Below are 17,710 nucleotides of genomic sequence, written 5' to 3' on the forward strand. Positions count from 1 at the left end.
TTTCTGCTGATATCATAGGACAATGATGATTTCTCTGAAGACCTGACTCATGGCATATCAAAGACATTGAAAACTTTTTGCAGCATTTATAAATTTGCTCAGTAGTCCAATAATTTCTTGGATTGTAAACTTCTTCAAAGGCAAACACATACGACAACAGTAACAAAGTAAACTGAGGATAAAGAATCAGCCTTAATCTATCTTATTTTCTCTGCTTCAAGTGAAACCTAATGCTGTAAGATCTATACAATTTCCCACTGACAACTACGCAGATGAACTCCTGTACCTCTGCATGAAGCAGAACTGTTACCTACCAATTAACCTTCTGTGTCAGAATATTTCCTGCTATGTTCTTTTTTTGTTATTGTTGGTTGGCTGGTTGGTTTGATCTGTTTTGTTGTTGTTGTTTTTGTTGGTTTTTTTGATTTTAGAATGTTTGTTTAGAAGCATTCCCCATACTGTGAAAACTGAAACTTCTTTGTGCTTTCTGAGCCTGATCTGTAGTTACTATCTAAAATCATGCATGGAGGGTAAGATCCAAAATTATAGCAGCTTCTTTCCTCATTCCATGATTTCTTCAATAAAGCAACCTCAGCTTACATCACCTCTGGAAGTCCCAGTTTTACTTTGACTGCACAGTGGTATAGATGGCCCCTGGGTGTACTTCAGCACTCTTAATTGCAATTATGGTCAATTGGCCAAACAGCTCCTGCTCTTCCAGCATTGTGTCAGCCAGAAAGAAGGACTTGGTGGACCACCAAGATCTTTGTCAGTCTTGTGACAAAGTAAATGGAGACATGACCCATTTTTTTATACTTCAGCATGCAGCTGATCTAAATATCCTTTAGGATGTGGACCTAGGAATGTCGTATGCTATGTCTGTTACATACCTCTCATACCATCATGTATATCCCTACCAAATTTAGACTCTATTCTTCCCTGTTAAAAAAAAAAAAAAAAAAAAAAAAGGTTATGAAATACTCCGCATTATTGAACCTATTTGAGGTTCAATATAATTAATTTGTTCTGAACACTGGTGACACGAAGCACAAACTTTCTGCAACCGCCAGAAAACATACCATAGAAAAAGTCATTCAAGATAAAAGTTATTGGCAAGGACAGAAACTGCTAACATCAGTCAAATGTCTTCCATATCTCATCTAGATGTATAATACATTACTTATTCATTTATTTATCAAGCAGAATGTGGGAGAAAATTATGCCCTTCAGACTCATTCATTTCTTTGTTCTGTAGAGCCTGTTGGTAACAAGAGGGATGAAATGTATAAATTTATCTGAGTATTTCATATGCACTTTGAGGCTGAGACCTCTTTCTATCAGAGACAAAAAAAAAAAAAAAGACAGTGTCCAGTTTTTACACACCCAGCCAGTTCCAACCACTTGCCACATGCTCTGGTCATTGCAAAGCATAAGATCACATATTACTTGGAGTTTCTGACCCAGGAAGATATGCCTTCTCATTCCCTATATATCAGCCAGAAAGGGAAAAAAAAAAAAAAAAAAACAAAAACACTTTAGCAGTAGTTATAACAAGACAATTCAGTTTGTGTGTCAACAATTCCATTATGCCTTTTGGTGATGCCTTATTACCTCAAGTTAAAATACTAAATCAATTTAAAATGTGTTAGTTGATCTGCCTTTGTGATTTTTTTCTGTCTCTTCACATAATGGTTGTAAACCTTGTGACTAATAAAATGTAAAACTGGATATTGTTAAAAGTTATTTAGCAATACATGATGGATCTGATACAAGAACAAGGAAATTTTTCAGAGAACATACCAAATCCTCCGACCCAAACCATCATTCTCACAGGGATAGCTACAACCGCTTCAAAGAGAATACAAAATCAAATTAGGGATGGACATACTGGAATTGAGCAGCAAATATAAAATATGTGAGTAATCTTGGCATTATTTACTGTCCAGCATATGAGGAAAGATAGGAACTTTTTCTCTGTCTCAGTATGTTCTAAATGACTGTGTAGAATTCTCTGCCACTAAATTATGAATTATGTCAGATTTAATATTACTAGGATTCAAGAAGGAAAAATAACTTTTAAAATACTACTCTTAATTCCATATTATATCAAAGTCACATATCCTTTTAGTTACATTTCTTGGTGTATATCTGGAAAAAAATAAAAAAGACAGTACTGATGTTTGCACAGGATAACACTTTCACAGTAAAGTGGGAGAAAAAAGCAAGAATAATTCTGTATTATAATAAAATGATTGCAGGTTGTGATTAGATGGCTCCTTTCATCCAAGAAGCTCAAAATGCACTACAAACATTCACTGATCTGGAACTGATGCATAACCTATTAAAGTCTATAAGAATACTTCAAATGATTCAGTGAGCTTTGAATCAGGATCTTAACAGAGAAGTCTGAATTAAGGTTGTTTATTTCAGAGTCAAAGCCATTTATAAACAAATTATTTTGGTTTAATGCATTTAGATAAGTCTACGTAAGCAGGTCTATTGCTTGTCTAAATAAGTTTCGTTTGTTTCTATAAATGACAAAATTGTGTTAAACTACGGTAATAAAGTGTTAGACTACTACATCAACATGTTTAAATGTATTTCCAGAGGGGGATCTGCCTGACTTGAATAAATTGTTTGTAAATTGATACTGTTACTCATTGCAACTCTTCTTGTATGGACTAATTACATGGCAAAAAGATAAAAGCTAAAATTACAAAGGTATAATAAATACTTTGCTGTAACTATTATCACAAGTGTATTTCAATATACATAATAATGTTAGATTGACATATATATTATTATTATTTCCCTTTAAGCTGTTTTTACTGACAGAATATTCTTTTTAACTTAAGGGTTTTTATTTACTTCACACACACTTAAAGAAATTATTTACTAAGTGAGATGAACTGATTCATCTGTTAAAGAAAAATGACTTAATAATATAACTTAATAATATATTTTCTGATTAAAGAATGCGATTCATGAGGTTCAGCAGAATCAGGCTACCTTTTTTGATGATGTTGTCCAAAGGATCCATTTCCAGGTTTGATACTCAGTTTTGAGAAATTTCAAAACTTTTTTTTTTTTTTTTTTTTTTTTGGACTAACAATAAAGTGTTACAGTGACATGTACTATCCTTTTGTGCTTTTCCACATTTTCACCAAATTGAAAGGACTGAAAAATAGAATGGAATTCTTTATTTACAGATAAGAAGGTACTCACTGCTTGTGATCAATAGTATTATATCTAGAGATTCAAGCAGCTCAGTTAGAACCGTAACAGGCAGAGTTTATTACTAGTAAATCAATACAATGTCTCTCAGCCATGCATCTCTTTCAAGAATCTGTATAGTATAATGATTATCATTATATAATAAAGTCCAGTCTCTCTTTTGCTATCTTCTGGTTTTGATCTTGTAAAACTGGGAATTGATTTTCCTAAAAATCAATATTATATTTCCACCATGTGGCAGATACACCACTTAGCAACAGCTCCAGGTGCCAGCCCTTGAGTGGGATTGGGAATGAATACATGCTGAGGGAGAAATTGCTCAAAAATTTGAAGATCAACATCTCCAGGCTAAAGAGCTATTTATTTTCTATGCCATGGGTGCAACACTGCAGCTTTCCCTAAGCAAACCTGATGTGCATTTCCCATTGATTTTTCTGTTTTCTTCAGCAGAATTAACTATCAGCAAGGAATATGTCTCGTTCGTATGCTGGATTTCCACAGATGTGAATAAATCCAGCTCATCTCACATGACAGAAAGTCAAGGAAAGCAGAAAGCCAGCTGCTGCCCTAAAGAAAAGTTGAAGGTTCATCTACTTTGATGACAGTCATACAAAATATCAGACATTTATGCTTTCAGCAATCCTTGTCACAACTTGATTCATTTAGACAGACTTGATACAAGAAGAGATGTAAAGAATCACTTACTTTTATACAGGTATTAAAGGGCTATAAGCCTTCGTTAGATAGATGAAGACTGATAGCAAGACTGATTGTCTTTAGGCTATGCTGTGCCTCTGAGATCTCATCAGTATCTAAATCTGTCATAAAGCATGTCTAACAAAAAGAAATATTGTCTATTTGGACAAGTTGCTTTCTTCATTAAGATACTGTTATTGAATTCTTGTAGTGATGGGAGATTTTATCATTGTTATCTTCATTTTTCCTCTTCAGAGTCAAGATACTAGCTCTTTCATGACACCACCTTTATGAAGATAATTTTAAACAAACCACGCACCAACTGTTTATGTCTCCTAGAGAGAGCCCTTCCAACTGTTCATGTCTTCAGGCAAATCCCAACAGGGAAGCATAATTGTATTCCCAGTAGTTATTTTCTGAGCATGATTGGTGAAATTTATTCTCATAGTCTAAAGAAAAGATCAAGACTATTCCCATTATCTGAATTATTCAGGGTTTCCTCAACACATCTGGAAAACGTATTTATTTTCCCCTTCTTTTCCTCTTTTTTTTTTTTTTTTGTAATTTTTTGCTGTTCAAGAAAAGCCTGACATTTCTGAAGAAATAGCAGTATAAAATAATAAATGTTATTTGTATAGGATTTAAGTATTAAGGTATTAATTATTAACTATTACTTTAAGTATTAGAATATCATTATATATTTATATATATATATTATTATAAGTATTAAAGTATTAATTCTCATATAGAGAATTAAATCAAAACAGTGCAGTGTCTTCCTTGCTTTGCCACTAAGAGTTTGTTTTGGTAATGGATTTTCCTGTGGTCCCCAGCTGGCTTCCAAATAGCCAGTATGCATTGCTTCAGCTGCATATTTATTTAGCAGATATAAAAAACTGTCCTATCACACTGAAACATTTGAATTGTTTCGACATCAGTCTTCAAGCAGCATTACCTTGTATATCACTTTATGATACTACATGTTTGGGTTGCTATGGAAAGGATGAACTATCCCAATAAATCTCTCTTTATGGGCAGTAAATTCAAACATGATCAATTTTCTGACGATGTAAAAGCTTCGTTGGTAAAGATCTCATTCTCCATGCTTTTGGCCATTATATCATGCCCCATTACCATCTTCACTGCACAGCTTTATAGTTAGCAGTAAGCTTAATTCAGGATTGCAGTAGTTTGCTAAGATTTGGTGTCAGGATGCAATATTTAAACGTAGGTGTCTGTCTTAGGTTACTGTACTCCATCTTTTAATATTTCCATTGTTAGATAGAGTATTTTCTTCTAGTGTCCAGTGAATTTAAGACTTTTGAAATATTATTACTATCTGTGTATTTCAGTATCTTCTTTTACAGAAGTTATTTGAAATGTTTTTATATAATGTAATAAATCACATATAAAGGTGATTTGTTGTATACTCAGATTTGTTGTATACTCAGATATTTTTCACATCCATTGCTCAGTATAAGTGTTCTTGCCCCGCTTCTAAAACATGTATTTTAAATTAATGTTCCCAATTTAACATATCGTAGAATAAATCTATCTGGGACTCACAACTTCATCATTGTCATAAACAGCACAAAAATTATTCCAGATACATGTATACTGTTTGTTTCTCAAACAGAGAAAAAAAAAAAAAAAAAAAAAAAAAAAGGAAAAGAAAAATCTTATAATGCCTGACATCATCTTTATTTATAGGAAACCAGCATGTGACAATCACAGCACAAGAGATTAACTATTCTTCCCTACCCAAACATTTTTCATCAGAATTTTAAATCTCAGCATGAAACTAGTAATGTTCTCACTTGAGAGGATCAATATGTGGTTGCTGGGAAGACCACAGAGATCCTGCACCTAAAAAATATTTGATATAGTTTTGCTGTTGTTTTGTTCGTTTGTGTGTTTCTTTGTTTTCTCTTGTCTGTTTTATTAATCTGAGTTTGAATAGCATAATTCTTTTTTTAAAACTTAATTCATAAGGTTACATCATTCTAAGTCATTATGAAATATTTTTGTTTCATAAATCTGTCTATATTTGTGCAAATTAAGGATTTTTCTTAATAAATAAATAATAAATAAATAATCTATTCTTTAGTCCATTGCATACCAAGCATTTGAAGTAAAAGTAATGCCCTTTGATATTTACCAAATTCAAACACATGACAGACCCAGGTAAATTTCTTTTTACCTTCTTATTAAGAAGGTAAAATAGGACTTACATGTTTGTTTGTTTGTTTAATTTCTATTTACAAAATGGAAGCTGCTCATATGGTTAATTTCAATCAGTTTTGAGATGTGATTTTTTCTCAAAAATGAAATTGTTTCTGCATCTTTTCTTGTGATTTGTCATTTGTCTCAGCAATCTAATGGTTGAATAAGTTAAATGTGAATTTCAAATGCAGAGTGCCTCAGATAATTCTTTTGTATGATTCTAATAGCCTAGCAGCTGTGATAAAAACCTTTCTAATTTAAAAAAAAAATGTATTTGCTTAATTATTTCCTTCCCACTATACATTAATCATAATTATAACAAGTTGTTAATTCTGTTTGTTTGTTTGGTCATTTCAAAAAACATTCCAGAGGGTCTGATGCATTGTAAATAAATGTTGATGCTTTTCTATTATATATAATGATCTGGCTACTTGTGCATGCTGTCTAAAGTTTCACTTCGTGTTTAAATTTTGGCATCTTCACAAACACATGGAGCTCACCAAATCTCTATAGAAATTTACTCAGGAAAAGACGGTAGACATAATGTAAGGATAGAAACATATTTGATAGACATACTAATGTCATTCAGAATTTAAGTTTTTTTTTGTGTTTTTTTTTTTTTTTTTTAAACAAACAATACGTTTTGGTCTATTATATGGTCTATTATTTGGTCTATTATACACACACACACATACAATATCTACACAGAAAATGAATACAATTTAAAGCTGAAAAATCATTTCAAGTTCACAAAGGCAAAGACTTTTTACCTACAATAATAATAACCAAAAACCCCAAAAGACTAAAAGACTAGTTTCTTTTTTTTTGTTTGTTTGTTTGTTTCTGCAGTTTTGTTGGCTATAGTGAAAACTCACAGCTGTGATATACAGTAAAAAATAATCAGTGTTTTCTTTCCTTTCCCCTTCCTTTCCACTTACTAAATCATATTATCTCTCAGTTAAATGAAACATGCAGAACTTTATAGAATTCAGCACAGAATATTTTCTCTGTAGAATACTACAGGAAGGATCTAATAACCTAAGAAAATGTGTCATTATCAATTCAATCTGGTATTCCTTTATAAGTTATTTCTACCAAGACCTCCCAAATCCATTTAGTATTCTAAAATGACTTTACCCTTATCAGTTGCTGTGTAGGTATTCTGATGAGAGAAGAGAAAATTTTATAATAATTTTCTTAACATAAATACAGGTACATTATAAAGTAGAAGAAAACATAGTCCAGGTACATCATAAAATAGAAGAAAACAAAGCAGTGGTATTGCTTGTTTAACAAATAGGATAATGCAAATGTCTACAAGATCTACATCTACTGACGTGCACTTGTTTGGAATGAATGGAGATATGTAAGATTACATAGACAGAAAAGACTTGGGCATCACAGCACTGACTTCTGCAACATCTGTGATGATTCATAAAAGCCTGGTAGGGTGCCAGCAAATGCAATGGACAGAGAGAAGTAAGGAATAAGAATGTGACTCATGGCAGATAACATACTGAAAGGAAAACTTTCTAAGTTAATTAATAAAAACTCTAAGAACAAAAACATAAATTCCAACCTCCTCCAGATTACTACTGTTTTTCATCTGTTACTATAGAGAAATGCTCCTTTTTTTTTTTGCATAATCTTGCAAGATCTTCCTCTTTAACGTATGGCTCCTTAGTTGTTTTCTTATAGAGAAAATGAATGGGCCATGCTCCCCTTCAAAATGAAAATGAATTGAGGTGCTGCTTCCATTTTTCTGCACATCATCTCAGTAACTAAAGCAATTCACTCATCCTGGGCATGGGAACTACAGATGTTCTCATGTCTGAAGAAGATTAGACTACATATTTCTCATGTTCCAGAAGATGATGTTCTGCAGTCCTCTGGATGTGAAGTATTCAGAGACAGGCAGATGTAAGTAAAAAATATTCTTCCTTTATTTATTTATTTATTTTATTATTTAATTATTTTAAGGTCATTCTACCTAAGAGGGATGTCAGTAAATATTACTTGACACAGAAGTAAAAGAACTGATGCATATGATTCTGTGAGCCCAGAAAGTTATGGCAAAGTTTTTTGGTACTGTTGACTGCCAGCTATATTTTAAAAGAGAATCTTGTTGATGTTAGATCAAATGTCTGCTGAAATTAAATTTTGTATTCTGAACTGAATGTAAAGCATCCACTTCAAAGAAGTCTGAATCTGAGACCCTTTCCTTTCAATGAATCTCATGTTGCTTGACCAAATGCTTATTATTTCTCTTCATAAACAAAAGTACATGGCAATATACTACAGTTTATTACAATTGCTGATCAGATGAGGATTGTGCTACACATTTTACTTTTTTTTTTTTATCCTAAAGTTTTCTTTTTGTATCAGTTAAAAAACAAATTCTCAAGATTTATGTTCTATATTATGTCCATTTTCCTTGTTAGCATTCAATTTTGACATGAGAGTGTTAATAAGTGTGTGTTTTTTATTTTTGTTTTGTTTTGTTTTGTTTTCCTCATGTATATATAGATGTATAGAGTGTGGTATTATTGCCACAAGAGATTCTTATGATTATTTAGTTTGAATGTATGCATGTCCATTTGTCTACATAGGCCAGTGGATGTCACCCAACAAAAAAGTGTAAAAAAAAAAAAAAAGTAAACCTGAAACCAAGGTGGCATCCCATAACTTTTGACTCATTAAAGTTAAGATTTTATATTCCTTTTGAAGAGAACCATGGAGTTCCCAATGCACAGATATATGACAATATCGTAATGACACTATTTAAAAGAAGAAGAAGAATGTAAGAAAGTCTCAAGACTCACAGATGTAAATTATTCAAGAATAAGGTGAAACAAGAAAAGATGAGAAGAATTCACTTTCTTTAAAATTCTAAGGGTTTCAGTACATAGGCCCTGGGCAATTTTTTCAAAGCTAAAAAAAAAAGTCAGGAGATTGGTTTTGCTAAAGAAGACACAAGGACAAACTTTAAGCATGATTTGGTCAGTGAGAGACTAGAAGGCAGCGTTCAAGTCATTGGTTGAAGATTTCTGAAACTAAACCATCAAATCACATCATTAAACGCATTAGTGGACCAAGGTCTATCTTAAACAAGCTAGAATTTCTTCCCTCACAATACCTATTGGAAAGACAGTAATGATAATTCCCAGATTACATGCAATTAAGATTTGTATATGTCCATTAGACACTGGGCAGGTGTAGTACCTGAAATTCAATTGTTCTTTCTCCTCTAAGTTTAACCCTCTCCTGGGTTTTTGTATTTACAAACATTTTGTCATTCCCATTTACGGTTACCTATACACCTTATAATTTTTCTCCAAACCTTTATCATATTTAGTTTAAATAATTTCACACAAAACAATATCAAATATTTCACTAATTTAAGGAATTGCTGATCCAGAAAATAAATTTAAAAAATAATTCATATCAGTCTTGTGTATTCTGTGATAGATAAATTATTTTATCCTAATTTCTGTCTACCTCTGCATGTTTATACTTTTCCTCAAAATTATCTCTAAACCAATGTCAGTCTAGCAGTCGTTAACTGTTCAGATGATTCTTTATAGATTACATATTAAAACAAACATAGTAATTTTTTATTTTTCTGTCATACATCTTCTCCCATCTATTATGAGATTATTTTTTTATTAAATCTACAGTTCCAATTATTCCATTAGGATTTTGGGATGACCTCCAGTTTGAACACAAAAGCCTTTGAGCTTGGTTTCCACCTTATGTGTTACAGTTCTCATTTTCGTATCTTCTAACATAAGATTCCGTTGCCCCATACTCAACTTCAGCAGCTTCACTGAAAAGCAAAATCAAATATTTGTTGAGGTTTTGAGTCATGAACTTTAATCTTGATCTAACCCTTGTTCACAGAATCACAGAATTTTCTAGGTTGGAAGAGACCTCAAGATCATCGAGTCCAACCTCTGACCTAACACTAACAGTCCCCACTAAACCATATCCCTAAGCTCTACATCTAAACGTCTTTTAAAGACTTCCAGGGATGGTGACTCCACCACTTCCCTGGGCAGCCTGTTCCAATGTCTAACAACCCCTTCAGTAAAGAAGTTCTTCCTAAGATCCAACCTAAAACTCCCCTGGCGCAACTTAAGCCCATTCCCCCTCGTCCTGTCACCAGGCACGTGGGAGAACAGACCAACCCCCACCTCTCTACAGACTCCTTTAAGGTACCTGTAGAGAGCAATAAGGTCACCCCTGAGCTTCCTTTTCTCCAGGCTGAACAAACCCAGCTCCCTCAGCCGCTTCTCATAGGACTTGTTCTCCAGGCCCCTCACCAGCTTCGTCGCCCTTCTCTGGACCCACTCAAGCACATCAATGTCCTTCTTGTAGCGAGGGGCCCACAGCAACTGCATTGTACTCTTTAAAAAATTGTATGCCCCAGATAACTTTTTTTACAAATTTTGCCAGCTCATGTTTTCAAAATCATTGAAAAGACTTGGGGACCTAATTTTCAGGGTTTTTTTTTGTTTTGTTTTAAGGAGGTTATATACCACAATTCCTGTGATAATTTTGAGAATCTCATATACCCTGCTTGCTGAGTAGCCTATTAGTTGCTAGGTATTTATTTAGAATGCCAAGGTTCTTTTAAAATGAAGATTCTGGCAAATTGACTTTTTTTTTTTTTAATTTCTTTCTCTATTTCCTTTCTTTTTTTTTTTTTTTTTTTTTTAATATATTTTCATTTTTCTCTCTGTTAACTATTTTTATTTATTAATGTTTTAAAATTTACAGGATACATTTTTTAAAATCTCAGCCTTTCTTCTAATTTGTTTATATGTTTTACATTTAATTTTAATTCTCTCTACCCATTTGAATCTTTAGACTTCTCATGCCATGTCTTTTACATCTCTGATTTTACCTGATAGATGTAAAAGATATTAACAGTGAGAAATGAAAAAGACAAGTTCCTAAGTTCAGATTCTGACATCCAAATTTATTATTGAGTTTCTTATTTATTATTAAAAATGTATTACAGAATTGAACAAGCAGAGCACATAAGCAAAAGTTACCTGAGGGAAGGCATAAGTCATTCTGTGACATGTTACATGTACTTAAAGTAGCTATTCACTTTTTTATTCATGAAAAAATTGATAGATTCTACATTAATTGTTGAATACCTTGATGGCCTCAGCTACTTGTGCAATTCAAGGCATCTTCAGACATATTTACCAATATGTCATGTGGCTCTGTGCCCATTTTAGAAAGGATTAAAAAGAACTGTGGATGTGAAACCTCATTACAAACTTTTGTCATATTTCATTTTTAAAAGGAACCTGAACGGTGCTTACTAATTTTATTTATTAATTGGGAAACATAGTCTTAGAGAATGGATGTTGAGGGAGGTTAACCATACCCTCCACAACAAGAATGCTAACATAAATAACAGCAAGTACATAGAATATTATTTTCAATTACACTTTATAACATTCTGCCTCTTCCCTAAAGCTGTAGTAAATTTATCAATATTATTAACTTACCTTTAGAAATGTAGTTTTCTGCTACCTGAAACTGTGTTAACCAGTAAGTTCAGCATTAAGGTTAAGGCTGAAACACACTTCTATGTGGAAATTTGGAATAAAGTTATCTCTTTCAGAAAAACAAAAAGGCACAAATACATCCAGGCTAGCTTTTGTAACTGAATTGTCCCATCTGAACTACAAGTGGTGTTGCACCTGCTCAAAGGACAGCAAGGTAAGGACCCCTAGATGTAACTTGCATTTGAAGGAAGCTCTTTTGAGGTGGCTATTTCAATGCACTAGCTCTAGAATGTCCTTAAGGTAAGTCTAGAATTTGAGTTAACTACCTAAGGCTTGATAGGATTCATTCATTTAAGACATCTCCTCAGAACATATATTATTTTATTAATTATTCATATTATCTTTTTATTAACATATGCATGCATTTCTTCACTACCCTTGATTTTTTTTTTTTTTTATACTGAGAATCAAGATTAATATTCAATTACCAAAAAAAGAAATTGAAAGAAAGCATCTTGAAATTTTCTTTTTCTTGTGTCTACCTAGTATATGCCAGTGTACACTTTTCTCAAGGTACAAAAGTATAGATTTGTTTAAAGAATCACTCTCTGATTTGTGCATACTGTGGCTCTGCAACCATTTCAGTAACTTAATTGTACTATCTTTTTTTTTTTTTTTTTCTTAATCAAATTGTCCCTTATGTTGCCGAGACTATCTCTTTACCTCTCTATGAGAGGATGCAGTCTCAGTCTGAACTGAAGCAAGGTCTGTGCTTCACAGTAGAAGTGTTTTTGTTTGTTTGTTTTTTGTTTGTTTGTTTGCTTGCTTGCTTTTTTTATTTTTTACTTTATTTTTGACATAAAAGAAAATATCCTTCAGTCCTTTAGGAACTTCATGGATGGAAAAAGTGTAACACGGGGAAAATACAGTATAATCCCATTCTGTAGGCTTTCATAGAGAATATAGGTCAATAACTTTCAAAAATTGCTTATACCTTACAGATCTTAATCTTGAAATGTTAAATAATATATTGATTAGGGATCTTCATGTACATAACTACAAAATTAGCAATAACTCTCACAGGTTTGGTGGCAAATGTATTGTGAACCTTGCAGAAAATGGTGAGAAAACATAAACATTTTCATGTGCACGTTAGTGAGAATACCGTTTTCTCTGAGCTTGTAAACGATTTCATCATCAAACACCATTAGAGCACAATTAATGATTCCTTTCTTCTTCCAATGAAAGAGAGAAATGCATGAGCCTTCAGTGTGCCCATATTAAAATATTTTGCCTAATTTTCTCCTGACCCTGCAGTATCTGATTATTCAAAATAAAATCTATTTACTTCATTCTTTTCAAACTCACCTTTAATGAAGCCCCCTACAAATCTCACTTTACCAACCATTTGATGGGTTTATCATTCTCCTGATCTTTGTAACACATATCGTGTTCCATGATGTAACCTATTACAGCATTTTAGAAATATACAATTTATGATTTCATTAATAGCTGTATAAAATTTCATGTAAATATCTTTGTTTTCAGCTTTATTAGTGATACATTTTTCATCTAACATGAGACAGTGGAATCAACTATGTGCTGTGCCAAAGAATCCCACTCACTGTTCAGTGCTCCTAAATTTAAAATTAGAAGTGTTTCACTGCACCTGAATTGCTTTGGCTCAGATAAGTAATTCCAATAGATCGACTTTAGTGATAATCTTCTAACTTTAAATTTAGACTCACTGAAATGTCTGGTTTCTTCAGAACATAATTTTCCAGGCTGAAGAAGTTGTTCTATGGAACTGCAGCTAGCATTAAGGGGAGAGACAGATTATAAGTATTATATAGTACATGTATATTCAGTTACTCAAACCTTAAGTCATCTTTCAAGATTTTGAAATGTTCATATACAAAATTTAATTTTAGGGAATGTGTCATATCACAGTTATTAATGGGAAGAGGGACTGAATGTTCAAAAAAATTTACACAAGCGAAGAGATAATGGCGGCAAGCAAATGCAAAAATGCAAGTGAATATAGGTTAGCTAAGGAACTTATGATCAAGGCACAATATGAGCCACAAAGCAGAAAAACTCATATAAAATAATTTTTAAAAGATACTTCCAGATTCAACTTTCTGGGATAAAAATTATGACTGTGGTTTGAAATGCTGGAAAGGTATCACATTTTATGCTTTGTTGGCACATCATACATTTTGGAGTTATAGATAAAAGATGTCTAGTTTTGCCAAAGATTGGATCCCATTTAACTTTTTAAAATGTGATTAATTCTAAGATTTTTAAAAACAACTAAGGGACCTAAGGCCTAACAACTAAGGCCTAAGTGTGGATTTTGACTTAAATCTCATTATAAGCAGACTTTAGGGTTGGTAATCACCTTAACTAATTACCAATCTGAAAGCTGCAACCTGGTCTACAGGTCATTTAATTTTCTTCCATAGCCAACATGGAGAGGTTATTCCAGAACTGTTATCTTGGATGGTTCTTATTTTATGATAATGTGAATCATACTCTTTCTCTGTGACTCATCCATGCCTTTCTAAATGGTTATAGCTTATACATGTTCATCACAAGTACAAGTATTTACATAAGGTATGACGCAGAAGAAAAGAAATCTAAGGATCTACATGTATAAGGATCTAGTACAGTACATCCCTTTGTCAGTCTTGTCATCACTAGAAAAAGTTTAGTTATTTGTGTTATATAAATTTCTGTCCTTGTTTGCAAAACATTCTTTTGAACCCCAACATTGCCTCCTATCTAGATAAAAGCAAAATTTCATACTGCAAGGCTCCTTCTGTTGTTGGAAACATCCCACTTCATAGAGATGGCAAATGAAATGTCAGTTTACTAGTCAAGGTGTCTAGTTGTATGTCACTTACATATCACTTCCACTCAATTTGGCTGTCAGTTTTGCATAAACTGAAGACCTAGTTAATGTAAAACCAGAATGTATTTCCACATTTTTCCTCAGGGGTCATGGAATGTCAAAAAGTATTAGCAGGCTTAGTTGATGTCTTACATGTAAGACACCCTAGGATATTACAGTACCCTTGGGTGGAAAATTAGAGTACTTCTTTTTATAAACAAATCCATAGATGTATGAAACAAACAAAACCACAAAAAGAAAAAAGAAAGAGAAAAATAAAAAGGCGGGGGAAGACAAGAAGAAAAATGATGGAATGAGAAGCAAGATAGAAAAGCAAGAAGCAAGACAGACAGATGCACTGAGTTCTGTAGAAAGAGCTGTACTTTGACCAGTTCGAAAAATGTCAGTTTCATTCCTTTTCAGGCAGTGAATATAGGCCATTGTGCTGAAACACTTAACAGGAGTGCTAAATGAGATAGCTTCTAAGGTAAATGAAAGGTCTAAAATGATCTCGGTCTGATAACACATTCATATGCAAGACAGGTTTAAGTGAAATAAGTTAAAGTTTACCAAACTGTTGGGTAAATTCCCCTTACTGGGCATGAGATACTCAAAGCTAGAAGGAAGTGCTGAAGAGACAACTAGAGTGGGAAAGTCAGTGTAACCCTTCTGGTAGGCAATTATAGAAGTGGGCATTAACAGCTGAATGTGTTTTGGAGGGCAAACAGCACAATATTCAGTGAGACACACTAAAAGTAAGAATCCTTTAAGAAACAGTAGGTTAAGCTTCTAATGTATAAATAAGACAAATTGATAGATGATGGTAAAAATTATACCTTAGTCATCTTAGGTTTGTTTTTGTGGTTTCTTATTTATTTATTTATTTATTAGGCTTGACAACTACCTTAACCAAATTATCCATCTGAAAGAATGAATAATTCTTTTCATAAGTATCTTCATAAAGTGAACTGAGACAAGCACAGTCTGCAAGAGCAGAAAAAGAAGAAGGAACCACATTAAAATATTCAGGTAATTATATATACAAAACTTGAAAGAAGGTGTTCACAGGAGGAAAATCACAGTATATTACTCTGAGAGGAAATCTGTTTACTGCAAAATAATCCTGCTTCACAGCGAACATCTAGCTGAAGCACCTATGTTAGAACCATAGATGTTTGTGACTCCATACAGACAGGAATAAGAAAATATATATATGTCTAGAGCACAATGCAGCTAACCACAGAGCTATTGTGCCTTTTGGAGACCAGATTTGCCCCACCCTGCTGTACATCAGATCAAGTGGGAGAGTGATTTTTTTCTTATCAATGTCATACAAGCATCAAGTGAATCACCTTCAGGGAGCTCAATGTGACTGGTGTTGACTTCAGCAATTAACATTTAAACACATGGATTGGCACTCCTAATGTAGAAACATTTCAGCAATGAGATTTAGATTGGATGAACCTCGGCTCTATAGTTCTGACCTTGTGTTGCTGAAATCAGTAGGAATTGTTCCACTGATTTAGCAAAGTCTGTGAATGAGACAGATGTTCAGTCAGTGCTAATCTAATTGGATTTCAAAAAGAACATGACCTAACAAAAAAAAAAAAAAAAAAGTAAAAAAAAGAGAGAGAGAGAGAGAGACCATCAAAAATATCAATTCAAACTTATTAATAACAATGTAATATGAAAGAAGAATGCTGCCTTACCACTTTAGCATCTGGTCTATCAGATCAAAACCAAAATGTATGTTAATGAAATGTAGAAGGCAAAAATCAAGGAAAGTTACACAAAAAGCTAACTACTGTTGTATCTTCTCAGATTCAATGTTTCAGGTAGTCTTTAACAATCCAGCTCTTGGTCCCAGACAAAATCTAGAAATGCAAAGGTGCATTTAATGAAAATTAACCTATTTTAGGTGGAAAGGATGAAATCAAAGAAATGGAACCTAACTGGTTTGTTTGCTTTGAGGATTTAGTCTGCTACATATTTTCTTGAAAGCACTTTACTGAAATTATTGCATATTTTATTGAAATAGGAGGATAGGACTAGATAACCTCCAGAGGTCTTTTCAAGACACAACCATTGTATAATTCTATGATTCTGTGAAACTAATTTGATCATCACTAGACAATTTATGATCCTAGGGTTTTTCAAGTTATTTTGATAAAATACTGAATTGCAAATTACTTCTCTATTGTTCATGTGTTTACAGAATAAGAATTACTAAACCAGGTGTTATTAAATTATGATTGCTCATCACTCAAAAGATAGTGATAAATTAGAAAATATTAAAACATTATTTTATACTTGTAGCTAAAAGGTAACGTAATTGCTTGAACTTTTTGAACAACTGTTTGTTTATTACTTAAGTCACAGACTAGAGTATTACCTTTAGAAGTGAATATTCTGTGCTTGCTGTGACCACTTGTGTCACCAGAAGTCAATGTCTCTGCTTCAGGATGACAAAGAAACATTTTCCAGGAAAATAACCGATTATATGCCATAGCTCTGCCACTGATTAAAACTTGTCTCCAACATATAGTTTACTTCTGTTACCTATATATTAATGTCTATGTAACAAATGTTATAAAATATTATAGAAGATAGAAAATGTTATAAAACACTAAAAGTTATATGTCTTATGGGACTGTTTCTAAGCTACTGATGAGAAATGGGAAATACAAACAATTAAGCTGCAGATCTTTTCTTCAGATATCTCTGAAGACTTCATGAAGCCTAGAGTGTACAGGTATAAAGAAAGAAAATTTCATACAATTTTCAGATAACAACCTTTTGGATGAATCTGGATTCCCCAGTTCTATTGGCCATCCTATTCCTCTTTTAGTTCTACTTTCATGTCATTTTTAGTTTACCATGTGTGCTATCAAAACAATACACCATACCTTAACAGATAAAAGCACCCCTTTTCTCCAAGCAGCTCTATAAAACTGACTGACCCTGCTGAGCTGTGTCTATTCATTTGTGTAATATTTACATGTAAAGGGCAACAGATTTGAATAATAAGTTTGAATAACTCTGGAGCAACAGATATAGAAGTTATGAAAATTTATAATAAATAACATTACCTGTTCATGACTTCATCCGGAAGATATTAGCTAGTAAATTACTAATAATA

The sequence above is a fragment of the Aythya fuligula genome, chromosome 1 (assembly GCF_009819795.1).
Source record: "Aythya fuligula isolate bAytFul2 chromosome 1, bAytFul2.pri, whole genome shotgun sequence".
NCBI lineage: Eukaryota > Metazoa > Chordata > Aves > Anseriformes > Anatidae > Aythya > Aythya fuligula.